The following is a 17,031-nucleotide window of genomic DNA, read 5'->3' on the forward strand; positions in this document are numbered from 1 at the left end:
ATAATTTGTTTTTGACCCTGAGAAAAAAAAAAATGTTTGTTTCACCCTCAGCTGCCACTATATGTACTGCTAAAATTGAAATAAAAAAATTGTGTTCAACACAAGTCGCGAAAAAAAAAGTTTGCCCGAAAAAAAAAATCCATAGCCCCCCCCCCCCCCCAGAAAATCAAATGGTTGCTGCCTTAAGGAATATGTGCAATTTGATTATTTGTACCCCAAAAATGAAAATAAAATTTCGTCATTCTTTCAGAACATTTTCGACATTTTCAACAATTCAACGTCTTTTGGGTTGTTCTTTTGAAAATATTAAATAAATTTATCTCAAAAATATAAACTCGATGATAACGAGAATTCGAGAGATAACAATCCAACTAGGCTGGTGTCTATACGCATTGTGCATGTGATACAATCCAGGGACTTTCTGTTAGTATAGAAAGTCCCTGTATAATCTAAAAATATAAACAAAAAGAAACCCTTTCATCTCTACTAAAAATAAATTATGCAAAACGTATCCTTTTTATCAATTATGTGTTTTCTTCTGTAAGAACTGTAAGAGCAAAATAAAAATGTACTAACCTCCAACGTAGTATCAAGTATCGAAGGTTAAAAAATACTGACATACTGATACACTGCTTATAAGTATCTATATATATAATAAACTGACAGATTGCACAATGGTATGAGACTGTCATGCATGTTGTGCAGGTATTTGCCATGCACGTTCACGTGAAACGAAAGTGGTATGTAGTAAGCTATATTTATATATATATAATGGTGCGTTTTTTATTGAATCACCATCCTGCTCGGAAATATTGATTCATAAAAATCAAACGGACTATACGCTTCATAACATTCAGTGTTATATTTGATTTGGCCAGTTTTTTTATTTTTTTGTTTGGGGGGGGGGGGGGTGGCAATAATATTAAATATACAATTTATCAGAGATACATTATTCATACATTGTAAAAAGTAAAAATATATATAATTGATTTGGTTATGCGCTATTCGTATATTCATTGTTAGAAAACGTAAAACTTATTCAGTACGAACTTAGGAATCAAGGAGAAAGGCAAGGTCTCGCCTGTTTTTGTCCTATTCCGAAGCGAGTCTTTATTTTTGTGATACTAGTAATTGCATAGGTTACATGATAAATCGTCATGAACTAAGACAATATATATTTAATTTTAAACAGATTTTGATAGAATTTGGCTTCTATTTTGAGATATGAGCACAACAAATATTATATATTATGCGTGAAAAGTTTATTTTTCGGTCTCGGAACTTGTAGTTTATAAGTTTAGTATTAAATTTCGGAGACCGTAAAAAGGAATTTAAATTTTCAACCAGGGATGGAGGTAAAACGGTGACCATTATTTTTTGTCAAGTTACAAATCGCGTCGAGCGGAACAATACGAATGTTTCAGTATAGTTTAAAATTATTAATAATCGAATAATTTTTCTTCGCTTGCCAAATGTTACGTACAGTACACTCCCCCTTTTTCCTCTTATTTTGTCACCAGCGAAGACAAGATATATCAGTCTGATATGGCCTTTGGATTTAATATTCAATACTCTGGATTCGTTTATTTTCGTGGGTACAAATTTTCGTGAATTTATAAAGTCTTGCATGTTCGTGGATATTCGAATTCGAGGCTTTGCCAATGACTACATACAGTTAGAAACTTTGAATTTCGTTGAACATTTGAATTCAAAGGCGGATTTAGGGGGGCAGGGGGCCCGCCCCCCCCCCTTTTTGGGAAAAAATTTGGTTGCTTATATAGGGAATCACTGAAGCGTGACTGGAGCGGGCCCACTGACTGACCTAAGAGGGGGCCCGCTCCAGTCACGCTTCAGTGATTCCCTATATAAGCAACCAAATTTTTTCCCAAAAAGGGGGGGGGGCCGGGCCCCCTGCCCCCCTAAATGCGCCTTTGAATTCAAATGTTCAACGAAATTCACTTATGAAAATTTCTGGATCCGCCACTGGAATTCGTGGTTGCATGACTGCATGTACACACAAAACTCACGAAAATTGGTATCCAACGAATTATAATGAATCAACATTAGTTAAGTTTAAGGAGTTAAGATTGTATTCTTATTATCCATTCATTTACATCTTCAAACAAAATTATTATAAATAAAAAAATGTTTACAGCGTATATTCATGATACATACAGTAAACAAACTATTGGAAAGTCAATCACAGAATGTTTGCACTGAAATGAAGTTGCATGACCATCAGATCTATGTTATTAGAATTTTAGGAACTAGGTAAATAAATAGTAAGTTAGTGAATGGATTGACCATGAGAGGTCATGTGTACGTTCGATTGATCTCTAAACAACATAATTTGAATATGAATTAAACTAAAGAGTCCCACTGGTCAAGGAACCGGTTAGTGACAATAAAAATGTTGTTGTGGTCATAACTTTATACCTCCCTCTGTGTTGACTTTGATTGTAAAATTCAAACTTTATGTAAGTACTAAAGATCGAGACCTTTTGATATAAAATTCCATGTTTTGACCATGGAAGTATTATATTGTCAATATTGTAGTACCATGGTTTGACAAACACAAGTGAACAACAATTAATTGTTTGTCTGTCAAACCATGGAAGTACCAGTCAATATATTTAATGCAAATACTGTCCGAGCTTTTGCGAATTCGAAGTACAGATGCATTACAAATAAAATACCAAGAATATATGTGGTTTGAAAACTTATGAAGTAAGCAATGAATTTGATTTTTTCCCTTCGATTATTTTTTTTTTTTGATATTTGTAACCGCAAGAATATCCAATCAAAATCCAAAGTTTATGTCTCCTTACAGTGCCCCACAACTGATTGATGTAAACACAACAATTTCTAGGTCAGTTGAATAGTTCAAGCGACGCTGTTGTTTGTAAACAAGAAAAATTGTCACAAGACGTAGATCACACGCTTTTTTTACAGGAAAGATCAAAAGTTCAATGCAAAAATGCATTCTTAAGCCGTTTCCTTTAGCCAAATGACTCATGCAGTCGAATTTAACTGAAGTGCAAGTTGTTGAAACTCTTGTCTTTTACGTAATCAGTTCTGGATTACTTCATCACGGACAGATATTTGGCAGCTAGCTGCATCACTATGATATAAGTAACCAAAATGCAATTTGTACATTATCTGGGTGATTGTACGAAAGATATGTAATTTACATGTATACATGCATATAAGGGAGCTACCATTTGATTTTTATGGGGGGGAGGGGGGGGGGGGGGCTAGGATGAAATTTGAAAAAAATAGGCAGGACAGGAGTTTTGAGTAAAAAAAGGCAGGATGAGACACTTGCAAAAAAAAAGTCAGGACGACAATTTAGGTAAAAAAAAAGTCAGGATTAACTAAAAAAAAAAAGGCAGGACCGAACAGAGTGAAAAATAAAAAGGCAGGACAGAGATTACAGCTAAAAAAAAAATGCAGGACAAAATTTTTCATCCTAGCCCCCCATAAAAATCAAATGGTAGCTCCCTAAGTGATACCTAGAAATAATCAAGTTCTTAATTCTCTATGTATTCGAAAATTGCATTTATATAAATCTGTAGAATTGTGTTTTTCGCCATGGCGTTGTTAGTTTCTCTTTGACATGCGCTTTGAATGACCCTTTGGTATCTTTTTTTAAAGATAATACAAAATACCAGCAACCGATTTATTGCGCTTTCACTGTAGACATGTCTTGTTTTGATTGTTTGAATTAGTGCTAGTACTTTGGGTTGTTAAATACTTCGCATTAAACTTGTACATGTATCTTGAATTAAGTTTCGTCAATGTAAATGCCCCCCCCCCCCCCCGTACATGTAGATCTTTAGCAAGGATGTCACTGTGTTAGTATAAAATACTCCCATAGGTTTCCCTTAAAATGCGAATGTATAGACCGTTTTTATTAGGAACAAAATAGTTTAAAAAAAAGTTGGAGCTCAGCAAGCAAACTCGGACCAGTTAATTTGGTAAAATTATAAAAATCGTATTTTGAAAAATGAAAATATTCGTAACAGTTAATTATTTCAATCCCATATGAACAGTCATGTGATTACAATAAAAATGTTGGTTATTGATTTGTTTTTCTATTATGCTAAATGATAAGTGCTTGAGACATGCTTGACCTACATTGTATATTCTTTTAAATTCTATTTCGCATTTTATTGTGTTTTCGTTTGTAATCTGTTTTCGATTGACTTTTATACGCAGGTTAATTGGATTTCGTAAATTTGCAGAATAAGATAATGAAAATAGTGATAAACTGCGCATATAACCAAATAAACAAAAATATTAAAACAACAAAAAACGAGAGTGTAAGGGGAGTAATCGAGATTTAAAATATGTATTCGGTAATTTCATCCAAAGTTGCACCCCTTTGTTTAAATACGCTAAACATTTTAGCATCACTATTAAACATTATCAAAGTTTACATGACCATAGAATGATATGCATAATAGCCGGACATTCGGTATTTGATTTATGACAGTTTTTCCCGAAGTTAAGAACATATTTCAGCAAAATTTACAAAAGTCTGTATGTACATTTTATATATTATGCACTCCACCTTCACTTTTGGTTACTAATAATTTTACAATAAATTTGCTTAAGTTGAGCATCTACTATTATGCATTTAAAACACGAAAATACATTTTTGAGAACATTTGATATCTGCTTGTTTTTAAAGACAACGCCTTTATGTATATTTTTGTGCTGTGTGTTTGTTTTTCACATATTTTATCGAGGTTTGGACAATGTTCTTATAATTTAGTATTGTGTATGAGCTCCATAAACCTTGCATGCGGAAAGCTAAAGTTAGAGTGCGGACACGGAAATAGCATAAACATGGTAGCAATGTTTTTTTATAAACCCAGATCTATGGTACAAAAAATATTGAGGTTAATACATACCTTCCTTTGTATATAGAGCTGTTATGAAGATTGAGATCTCTTTCCCCCTTAGTATTACCCTTTAATCAGGCAATATTAATGTATACTTATTGACTGGGTAGGAGTGGAATAATAAGTTTATTGTCGCCGAGGTGCAGCTATTTTCCTGAGGCGTAGGCGAGGGCAAAAGTTGTATCCGAGGGGACAATAAACTTACTATTCCACGAATATCCAGTCAGTAAGTGTTTTATTATATCAAGAAAAAACACAATAAATGGCAGTGATAAATCAACTATAGTAATATAAAAAGAAGAAACCCATCCATAACGTTTACTTCATCAATATTCTGACATGCACTGATGTCAACTCGAGATACTATAGGTAAAACGCGACGGCGTTACTCTCGCGGTGATTTCAAAATCCTCCAATCCCGTAGATGCATTGGAAATTCCGCGAAAGATAATGACACTTCCGGTCAAATATATTCATCGAGGTCCAATAATTGGACACTATTGACCGGTCTAATAGTTCAACGCTGGCAATATGAAAAATAGTCAAAATATTGCGTACCTATTTTATATAGAAAATGATAACTAAGGTATAATTTTAAATGTTGACCATTCTCAATTGTTTAAGAAATGTTCGTCAGAACCCGGCCATTTCATTTGTCAACCATTTCAACTGTTGAGGTACGTTTAGTCTTGTATTGACTTCACTCAATGTTCAGAGATTTAAATGAACACGTAAGTGGTGCACCAAACTATTATTCTGGTATTTTTTATGAGTTTTGACAGCCACTAAGATGATGATACATTTGGTGGTTGTCTCATTCTCAAAGGTATCACCAGCTCAGCAGTCAGCTCTTTTGTTTTGACATGAAATATGGATAAATAAAAATAATGAGATGTGGTATGATTGCCAATGAGACAACTGCACCAAGGTTCAAATATAGTGGACTTAAGTAATTTGAAATGGCCTTCCAACTGTTTTAAATTCAAGCGCTACTAACGAGTCTTCTGAAGACGACTTGCGCGTCAGGCGTAAATATTTTTAATTCTTGTTTATGTGTTTTATGAGTTTACTTTTTGAAAAGTTCCTACATACTTTTCCCATTACTTGGCGTCCGGCGTCGTCGTCCGTCGTCGTTAACTTTTAAAAAAATCTTCTCTGAAACTACTGGGCCAAGTTTAACCAAACTTGGCCACAATCATCATTGAGGTATCTAGTTTTAAAAATGTGTGGCGTGAACCCGCCAACCAACCAAGATGGCTGTCATGGCTAAAAATAGAACATAGGGGTAAAATGCAGTTTTTGGCTTATAACTCAAAAACCAAAGCATTTAGAGCAAATCTGACATGTGGGGGAAATTATTTATCAGGTCAAGATCTCTCTGCCCTGAAATTTTCAGATGAATCGGACAACCGGTTGTTGGGTTGCTGCCCCTGAATTGGTAATTTTAAGGAAATTTTGCTGTTTTTGGCTATTATCTGAATATTATTACAGATGGAGGTAAACTGTAAACAGCAATAATGTTCAGCAAAGTAAGATTTACAAATGGTCAGTTGACCCCTTTAGGAGTTATTGCCCTTTATAGTTAATTTTTAACCATTTTTTTCTTAAATCTTAGTAATATATTACAAAAATCTTCTCCTCTGAAACTACTGGGCCAAATTAATCCAAACTTGGCCACAATCATCTTTTGGGTATCTAGTTTAAAAAATGTGTGGCGTGACCCGGCCAACCAACCAAGATGGCCGCCATGGCTAAAAATAGAACACAGTGGTGAAATGTAGATTTTGGTTTATATCTCTGAAACCAAAGCATTTAGAGCAAATCTGACATGGAGTAAAATTTTACATGTTCATCAAGTAAAAATCTATCTGCCCTGAAACTTTCAAATGATTCGGACAACGGGTTGTTGGGTTGCTGCCCCGAAATAAGTAATTTGAAGGAAATTTTGCAGATTTTGGTTATTGTCTTGAATATTATTATAGAAAGAGATAAAATGTAATCAGCAATAATGTTCAGCAAAGTAAGATCTACAAATAAGTTAATATGACTAAAATGGTCAGTTGACCCCTTAAGGAGTTATTGCCCTTTATAGTCAATTTTAACCAATTTTTCGTAAGTTTTTGTAATCTTTTACAAAAACTTCTCCTCTGAAACTACTGGGCCAAATTTAACCAAACTTGGCCACAATCATCATTGTGGTATATAGTTTTAAAAATGTGTGGCGTGACCCTGCCAACCAACCACGATGGCTGTCATGGCTAAAAATAGAACATAGGGGTAACATGCAGTTTTTGGCTTATAATTCAAAAATCAAAGCATTTAGAGCAAATCTGACAAGAGATAAAATTGTTTATCAGGTCAAGATCTCTCTGCCCTGAAATTTTCAAATGAATCGGACAACCGGTTGTTGGGTTGCTGCCCCTGAATTGGTAATTTGAAGGAAATTTTGCTGTTTTTGGCTATTATCTTGAATATTATTATAGAGATCAACTGTAAACAGCAATAATGTTCAGCCAAATAAGATCTACAAATAAGTCAACATGACAAAAATTGTCAATTGACCCCTTAAGGAATTATTGCTCTTTATAGTAAATTGTTAACAATTTTCATAAATTTTTGTTAATTTTTGTAAATTTTTAGGAAATATTTTCCACTCTAATTATTGGGCCAAGTTCATTATAGATAGAGATAATTGTAGCAACAAGAATTATCGAATGTTCAGTAAAGAAAGATCTACAAACACATCACCATCACCAAAACACAATTTTGTCATGAATTTATCTGTGTCCATTGTTAATATGCACATAGACCAAGGTGAGCGACACAGGCTCTTGAGAGCCTCTAGTTAAGGCAGCAACCATTTGATTTTCTAGGGGGGGGGGGGGGGGCTATGGTTTTTTTTTGGAAAAAAAAGTTTGTTTCCAGTTTTTGGAGAAAAAAATAATTTGTTTTTGATTCTGAGAAAAAAAAATTGTTTGTTTCACCCTCAGCTGCCACTATATGTAATGCTAAAATTGAAAGAAAAAAATTGTTTTCGACTTGTCGCGAAAAAAATAGATTGTTTTTCGCCGCAGTCGAAAAAAAAAAATTTGTCCAGAAAAAAAAACCATAGCCCCCCCAGAAAATCAAATGGTTGCTGCCTAACGATATCACATCTGACTTCAGGTTCAGGTTCTTTGAATTATCTGCTCGACTCAAACCCTTATGCCCAGACATGCGTTTTTATTCTTGAAATAAAGGTTTTCTAATTGAATGTTTTGGTGTTTTGTGATCTTGTTTTAATTGCAGCATATTTGAAGCGTCTGTACATGCAAAGAAGAAGAAAAAGATTATAAGGATGAATACTAGGACCCGTCAGAGAATCTCCCTGTTCCTGTCCAGTCAGAGAATCTCCCTGTTCCTGTCCAGTCAGAGAATCTCCCTGTTCCTGTCCAGTCAGAGAATCTTCCTGTTCCTGTCGTCAGAGAATCTCCCTGTTCATGTCCATGTTTTTGATATACAATGTAGGAGGAACTGCGTCATGATGAACAACGTTTGCTGAGGCACGAATCGGGAGCTACATCATGTCATATTAAACATACTAAATTTTGTAGAAGCAGCAGAGGAGCTGCGTCATGATGTACATGTACAAAGTTTACTTTTTTTAAATCATTTATGCGGAGCTGCGTCAAAATATACATGTACAAAGTTTGCAGAATCATTTAGGCGGAGTTGCGTCATAATATAAATGTTTGGTGAATCGGAGCTGCGTCTCAATATTCAAAGTTTGCTGAATAATATATGATGAGCTGCGTCCTAATATATTAAAATCCCACACGCCTACGGGAGCGGGATTTTCTCGCTGTGTTGACGACTCGACCCATTGATGGCATTGCGATGTTTTCTGCTCTTTTGGTCAGGTTGTTGTCCTTTTGAAATATTCCCCCTTTCCATTCTCAATTTTAAAGTTTGCTGAATCACTACGTCATAATTTAAATGTTTGCTGAATCACTACGTCATAATATAATTAAGATCTCTTAATATACAAAGTTTGCTGAATCATTTAAGAGGAACTACGTCATAATATAAATGTTTGCTGAATCGGAGCTGCGTCTTTAGATCTCTTAAGGGGGCTCGCGGGTCTAAATCATTTTTTTTTTATCTGATATAAGATTTCGCTATATTTTTCTATAAATGAACTTTATCTTATACTTAATAGAAAAATGAAATAAAAAAATGGGGTCATCGTTCATTTACGCTCACAATCTGCTTTCATTTTTGTTAATTTCCCTTTTTTCTGTTGAACAACTAGGAGAAATAGCGGTTATATCGAAATAAACTAGAGGCTCTAAAGAGCCTGTGTCGCTCACCTTTGTCTATGTGAATATTAAACAAAGGAAGCAGATGGATTCATGGCAAAATTGTGTTTTGGTGATGTGTTTGTACATCTTTCTATAATGAACTTGGCCCAGTAGTTTCAGTGGAAAATGTTAATAAAAATTAAAAAAAGTTTTATGAAAATTGTTAAAAATTGACTATAAAGGACAATAACTCCTTAGGGGGTCAATTGACCATTTCGGTCATGTTGACTTATTTGTAAATCTTACTTTGCTGAACATTATTGATGTTTACAGTTTATCTCTATCTATAACCAAAAACAGCAAAATTACCGATTCAGGGGCAGCAACCCAACAACGGGTTTTCCGATTCATCTAAAATTTTCCGGGCAGATAAATCTTGACCTGATAAACAATTTTCCTCCTGTCAGATTTGCTCTAAATGCTTTGGTTTTTGAGTTATATGCCAAAAACTGCATTTTACCCCTATGTTCTATTTTTAGCCGAGGCGGCCATCTTGATTTGACGGCCGGGTCACCGCAATCTCCGGCGCAGAGTTCATATCCGTTCCATACATGCTCCGCAATACTGCACTTAATATGAGTGTAGTGTTACAAAGTATTGAACGGAACGGATATGTGATATCTGCGCCGGAGATTGGGGTCACCGGACACATTCTTAAAACTAGATACCTCAAAGATGACTGGGGCCAAGTTTGGATTAATTTGGCCCAGTAGTTTCAGAGCAGAAAATTTTTGTAAAAGATAACTAAGATTTACGAAAAATGGTTAAAAATTTACTATAAAGGGCATTAACTCCTAAAGGGGTTAACTGACCATTTCGGTAACGTTGACTTATTTGTAAATCTTACTTTGCTGAACATTATTGCTGTTTACAGTTTATATCTATTTATAATAATATTCAAGATAATAACCAAAAGCAGCAAAATTTCCTTAAAATTACCAATTCAGGGGCAGCAACACAACAACGGGTTTTTCGATTTATCGGGCAGATAGATCTTGACCTGATAAACAATTTTAGCCAGATTTTTTTGTCAGATTTGCTCTAAATGCTTTGGTTTTTGAGTTTTAAGCCAAAAACTGCATTTTACCCCTGTGTACTATTTTTAGCCATGGCTGCCATCTTAGTTGGTTGGGCCGGTCACCGGACACATTTTTTAAACAAGATACCCTAATGATGATTCTGGCCAAGTTTGGTTTAATTTGGCCCAGTAGTTTCAGAGGAGAAGATTTTTGTCAAAGTTAACGACGACGGATGACGGACGACGACGACGGTCGACGGACGCTTTAGTGATGGGAAAAGGCCAACTAAATTACAGAAATCGCTTAAATTTTACAACTATTTAGTTTATGTACAGCTTATTCAAAAACAACAATAAAATGTATAGGTCACCAATAAGTTAAAAAAAATATTTCAATTTTAATGCCAAAAAATTTTTTTAAAGGGGAGATAATTTGGAGCTTTTTCAATGATATCTACATTTTAAAAGTCACCTGGAGCCAACACGAATTGATATTTAGGAAAGATTTTTGATTATACGATAAAGTAACAACTACTTAAGATAATTAATAAAATTTATAATGAAAAATAAATGTTTTTTTTCTGAAAATCTTATACCCGCGAGCCTCCTTAAGGTGGTACCTAACACTTTAACTAAAATTAATTTGGCTCGTTTAATTTTCTTAAAATTTTGACAAAGTATTTACTTTGACCCTTTGACAAAAATATAAAAATTTAAAAAAAAATTGAATCAACCGTTTACACTGGTTATATAGCAGTTTGACAAACACTTATTTTGATCTTGATCATTGAGAAGCTTAATATTCCCTTATGAACACAACGTCATTAAAACGTTCTGCTGATTTTACAGAGTTATCTCCCTGTAGTGTTAGGTACCACCTTTATATACAAAGTTTGCTGAATCATTAAAGAGGAACTACGTCATAATATAAATGTTTGCTGAATCGGAGCTGTGTCTTTTAAGATCTCTTAATATACAACGTTTGCTGAATCATTTAGGAGGAGCTGCGTCCTAATATATTAAAATCCCATACGCCTACGGGAGCGGGATTTTCTCGTTTCCATTCTCAATTTTTAAGTTTGATGAATCATTTAAGAGGAACTGCGACATAATACACAAAGAATGATGAACCATGCATTTGGTATAAGCTCGGCCATTTTATACAAAGTTTGATACTATGTAGAATGAGCTGCGTCCAAAGGTCCAGATTAAACATACAGAAAAGTATAAAATTTCAAAGTATAAAGGGCATAATTTCGAAAAATCCTAACCGCAAAATATCTGTATGAAGCTTCTCCAAACTGAGTTTGCAATGGTAAAATATAGGTAAAACAAGAATGTGTCACGGATGGGGCTATCATTTATCTGTGTTTAGTGGATCGTGAAATTGGGGTAAAAGCTCTAATTTGGCATTTAAATTAGAAAGATATTATCATTGGGAACATGTATACTAAGTTTCAAGTTGATTGGACTTCAACTTCTTTAAAAACTACTTTGACAAAAAAACTTGCACTATAATTTTCTATGTTCAGTGGACCGTGAAATTTGGGTCACAGCTCTAATTTGGCATTAAAATTAGACAGAGCATATCATAGGGCACATTTGTACTAAGTTTCAAGTTGATTGGACTTCAACTTCATCAAAAACTACCTTGACCAAAAACTTTAACCCGAAGAGGGACGAACGGACAAACAGATGAACGAACGAACAGACACACAGACCAGAAAACATAATGCCCCTGTACTGCCGTAGGTGGGGCATACAAATATGTTCATAAAAAAATCATGTTGACATATGATATTTGAATTCAAAATTATTTATTGCACAAATTAAAAAGTTAGTTTTCATCAAATATATGGAATATAAACTATTTATTCTTGATAGTCTATCAGTGTACAAGCGTTAGCCTTTCAAAAAGGCTATTCGACTCTTAGCTAATGAAAATGGAAAGTGCTCTCGCTTTGTAGATTAATTCATTTACTAGAATAGCCACGTGCATCAATCAGCAAATTTTACCACACACGTGAGGTCACACGCTATGAATTATTATCGTTTAACGTTGTTGTTTACTCCAGAAGATTCGACAATTTATAGATAAAGGTTACCTGTGTAAAATCTAATTTGCTAAAATAGAGAGGACAAATCCGATACTCTACGGGATTGAAGGATATTTACTTGGTTTGGACATTTACTTTTTAAAATAAAACAGTTCAATACTAATAGTATATCATCTTACTATTTTATGACTTATAAGTACATGTATTTAAAAAATAAATCTTCTCTTTTTAAAATTGTAAGATATCAGTGATAATTTAAAGAATAATGACAAGATCCCCATATAGTAAATTAAACTGTGAAGAAAGTTTATGTATATATTGTAGGACTCTAAAGTGCGATGGTACTCTAAAGCCTAAATTTTTCCAAACCCCAACCTCTTTACATAAGTCTTATAAAACATAATTTTCATTATAGTTCCCGATGTATTTATAGCACTTTTAACTAATAATTATAAGTAATTTTAATTTGAGACCATTTTAATTCTTATTTGTAAATATATGCAGTTGTCTCTTAAAATTTTCTTACAACCCAGCACATATGAATTATTATATATCTTTTAAAACTTTATGATGACAATCCTATGAATTAATTATGATATTTATCATTTAGTGATTATTATAACCAAATTCAGTCATCTGTATACAATTATTTGTTTCCTTATGTTTTAAGGTGTACATAGTTGCTAAAACTATACCCTTTGGGTAGTGCTCCACAATTAATGGAGGAATATACAAGAAACTGAACTGAACTGTCCTAACCAATCAATAAACTTTGATTATTCACGTCTCGTAATATCTTCCAATCAGGAAGCAAGAAAAATTCACGCACTATCTGTCGATTCCTAGGAGTCGAGAATAAGTGAAAAAGCTGTAGCAAGTATATATATATAGTCTTCTCGTACATCTGAGTGGTGTCAAATTTGAGACAACTATATCTAATTGAAGAGGCAATGTGACTAGCCATGCTATCTACGAGATACATGAACAAATTAAGATATTGTTTTTTTTTTTGTTCAATTATTAATAAGCGGTTTAATTTTTATCAAAAAGCCAAAACAAAACATCGATGATAACTTGCAAGTGCATTATTCGTTGAAGACGTATTCGTTTGAACTTCAATTTAACCATTTAGAGATGGATAACGCATGCATTGTGCGTGTTCGGTTATAAAAAGGAAAAGAATGTCAACATTGAAAGTGAAACCAAGGTAAATCATTTGATTGACATATTCAATCCACAAAAATTCTTTGTTATACAGGTAAAAATGATGAGTAAAAGATATTTTCAACTTATAATAGGAAATTAAACAGACATAGAAAAATCTATTTGCACGAGTTCACTTTCTATTTTATATTTATGTTTACCGGTATGTCGCTTATATGACCATCGGCAGTATTCGGAGGTCAACTCGATAGTTGATTAAAGATGGCGCCTAGACTAAAAGACACACGTAACGATGAGACATATAGGGTGTTTTATTGTTTTAAACTTCAATTTTGGAGTGTTACACGTCGTCTGATTGGCTGAATGGTTCAGCTTGGGGTTGGGCTTTTTTTTTTGTGTATATATAAGTTCATAATATTGACGTGCGACTGTGACATCATCAACGTTTTTACATGCTTTACTCCTTAAATGGAATTTAGAAATAAATTATAAGTAATCACTGTAATAATTTTTCTGTCTATTCGAAATAACCTCAAAATGTAGTGCACATCGCGGGTTATTTAGTGTGCACCACATTTTCTATATTATGTCAAATAGACAGCTAGGAAATTATTATTACAGTCATTCCTTAAATAATATTTGTTAACTGATTCATACAGTGAAGTGTATCATGTGGCAACGGTCTGTGGATTGGTAGACAAATACCACTGGAAACTACGAATATGTTGGTGCACAATCATAGAGCATAACAAATGGTCTCCGCCTCATACAAATTATATTTAATAATACATTACAATATTAGCTGTTTCTTAAACTAAGTTATGCCCAAACCATGACATTATATCAATTTGGGAACAGATCGTTTCACAGAAAGAATATAGATGAAATGGAGAAAATTTTCTTTTTCAATAAAAATTAGTAAGCTGGTTCTCAAAATTATTACATTTTGTCTCACAGAAACGTTAAACATGTTAAATACAATATTTTACCAAGCGGATTCCAGTTACAAATGTAAGTAAAACAGCAGTTGTCTCGCTTATGCCAGGCGTCTACCATTTGTTTGCATTATGTAACTAGTGCGGGAGGGGTGAGCCGTTGGAAAACGTCATAAATGAATCAGATATTTAACAAATCTTTTTTCCTTTTCATGAGATAGTACAATATTATAACTTTTTAATTATGATCGGCCAGATAGGGTCAATTGATTTTAAGAAACAATTAAATAAACAAAAAATATAAAAAAGGGTGGGGTAGTGAATGTATCATCTGCTTCCACTACAAAAAAAGTTTTGACTCGGTCCCCGATCATTTTGTTTATTGTGACACATTATATTCTAGAAAATATCGTTTAAAATTCGTGTACATAGAATTATTGTTGGTTTCGAAAAGAAACGGCGGGCTGAACAAAGTCATGCCAGTATGGAAAAGTACAGAAGCATCTTAAATGCATTTGTGATCTATAAAGCCTTGAAAAAGAAGAAAACGGGGATTTTTTCATCCTTTAATTTTTTTTTCTGATAATGACTGACGGTTGAGATTTGGTACCTATACAATCTATAGCTTCCAGAATTTTTTGAAAATTTAAAATTTGAGCCCAACAATGATATTTCGTGTTGAACTTGACCTTCGACTTCTTGACCTCAAATTCAATTAATTTCTTCAACCCTTCAAGGAACATAATCTAAGCAGGTTTGGTAAGATCTTATGTCTTGTTCAAATATAATTTATCATATAAATATTTACCATGGAATATTATCAAACTAAGTATTTATGAGAAGACTAGTATTTAAAATATTGATGAAGAGATATTATCTGAAAACAGAAAACTTGACAAAGTAATTGCTCAAAAGACAATGCCATGAAACTAAATTTCCCCCGAAATTTCGATAGGTTCATAGACACTGTGACCTTAAACTTTGACCGAAGGACATATAAAAATTAAGGTAGGTCTGATAATTATTCATACTTAAGTTTATAAATTTCCATTTTATTTAGTGATCTGATGACATTATAATTCATAGGGTCTTTATCGTTCAATGTGGCATTTGTCAAACATATTGCTAATTGCAAAAGTTAATTATCCGTCTCCAAATGTTGGCGCCTCAAAGCAACTCGGCTACTGTAGATGCATGTGTAGGTAAACATTGATAAAATAGAAGATGTGGTATGATTGACAATGAGACAACTCTTAACAAAAGACCAAATGACACAAAATTGAACAACAATAGTTCATCGTAAGGTCTTCAACAATGAGCAAAGCCCATACCACATAGTCAGCGATAAAATTCCCCGAATTGTCAAATGTAAAACAGTTCAAACGAGAAAAGTAACGGCCTGCCTATATCGGCTTTTTTTGTCAAGATATTATGCAACTTAACAATTGGACTGCATTTGAGTTAAAAAAAAAAATGATGTATCCAACTTTTAAATATAATTCCAGGGATATAATAAATCAAATATCATATATTTTTGGGTAAAATATGAATAAATGGAGATGTGCGGTATTCCTTAATGAGATTCCGGTCAACTAATGGTCTAGTGTCTTTACAATAGGTGAAGCTCTCAATTGGACCGAGTCCAGACAAAAATGTGTATAAATTACCAGATACTATCACAAATAAATGTATGCCATCAATCTTAAATTTTCTTAATGACAGGTAAAAAATTGAAGATAATAATATATCTTTAGGCAAACCCTTAAGTATTGGTCACAACAAACCCACGACACATCTGTGCAGCGCCACGACATGAAATTTTGTCAATCGCGGGTCATCTGCGATCTTCGTACGATAGTCGCACGACAGTCTCTCGATATTTTGAGCATCGTGGTAATGTCGTGTGTCGTTAGACGAAAATTGAACATGCACCTTTTTTGCTCTACGATTTTTTTTGTCTTGTCACTGTCTTGTGGCTGTCGTGAAAGGGTCTTACCACAATCGTGCAACTGTCGTGCGATAAACACATTGTCGTAGGTACCAAAATAAAATCATTTTAATAAAAACAATCGTACGACAATCTCACGTCTGTTGCGAGTGAATCGTGATACAGTCGGACGATTGTCTCACGAATACCAAATTTCGTACGATGCTCGCACAACATTGATTGTCTGTCATTTTCGTTTTATTTAGAAGAAACTTGGTTACCACAGGTTTCTTCGCTCCATCAGAGACAGCACCAGTGTCATTGTCCGTAGACTCGTCCCATCCCTGTCACAGTGACGACATTGTCAGCGGGGTTGTCTCCAGGAGTTTCCGAATCGTCATATGTTTCAGCTTGTGGTAGGGGTCTTCCGTCTGGTCAATTACATCTACATTTACTGCTACCACCTTTCTGTTTTTAATTTTTTGGGGGCAAATTTGCTAAACAATTATAGTATAAACTAATACGAAAAAGAATGTGTCCATAGTACACGGATGTCCCACTTGCACTATCATTTTCTATTTCCAGTGGACCCTGAAATTGAGGTCAAAAATATAATTTTGTATTTAAATTAATATCATAGGAAATATGCGTACCACGTTTCGAGTTGATTAGACTTCATGAAA

General features: G+C 33.9%; 1 long non-coding RNA gene across 1 annotated transcript; it reads left to right on the forward strand.

Moving 5' to 3' along the window:
- The first annotated feature begins 595 nt into the window (after positions 1-595).
- Positions 596-8,698, forward strand: LOC143083908 (uncharacterized). Its single transcript, XR_012980934.1, has 2 exons — positions 596-740; positions 8,196-8,698. It is a non-coding gene; the product is annotated as an uncharacterized LOC143083908 (long non-coding RNA).
- The last annotated feature ends 8,333 nt before the right edge of the window (positions 8,699-17,031 follow it).

This window comes from Mytilus galloprovincialis, chromosome 7 (genome assembly GCF_965363235.1).
Source record: "Mytilus galloprovincialis chromosome 7, xbMytGall1.hap1.1, whole genome shotgun sequence".
Lineage (NCBI taxonomy): Eukaryota > Metazoa > Mollusca > Bivalvia > Mytilida > Mytilidae > Mytilus > Mytilus galloprovincialis.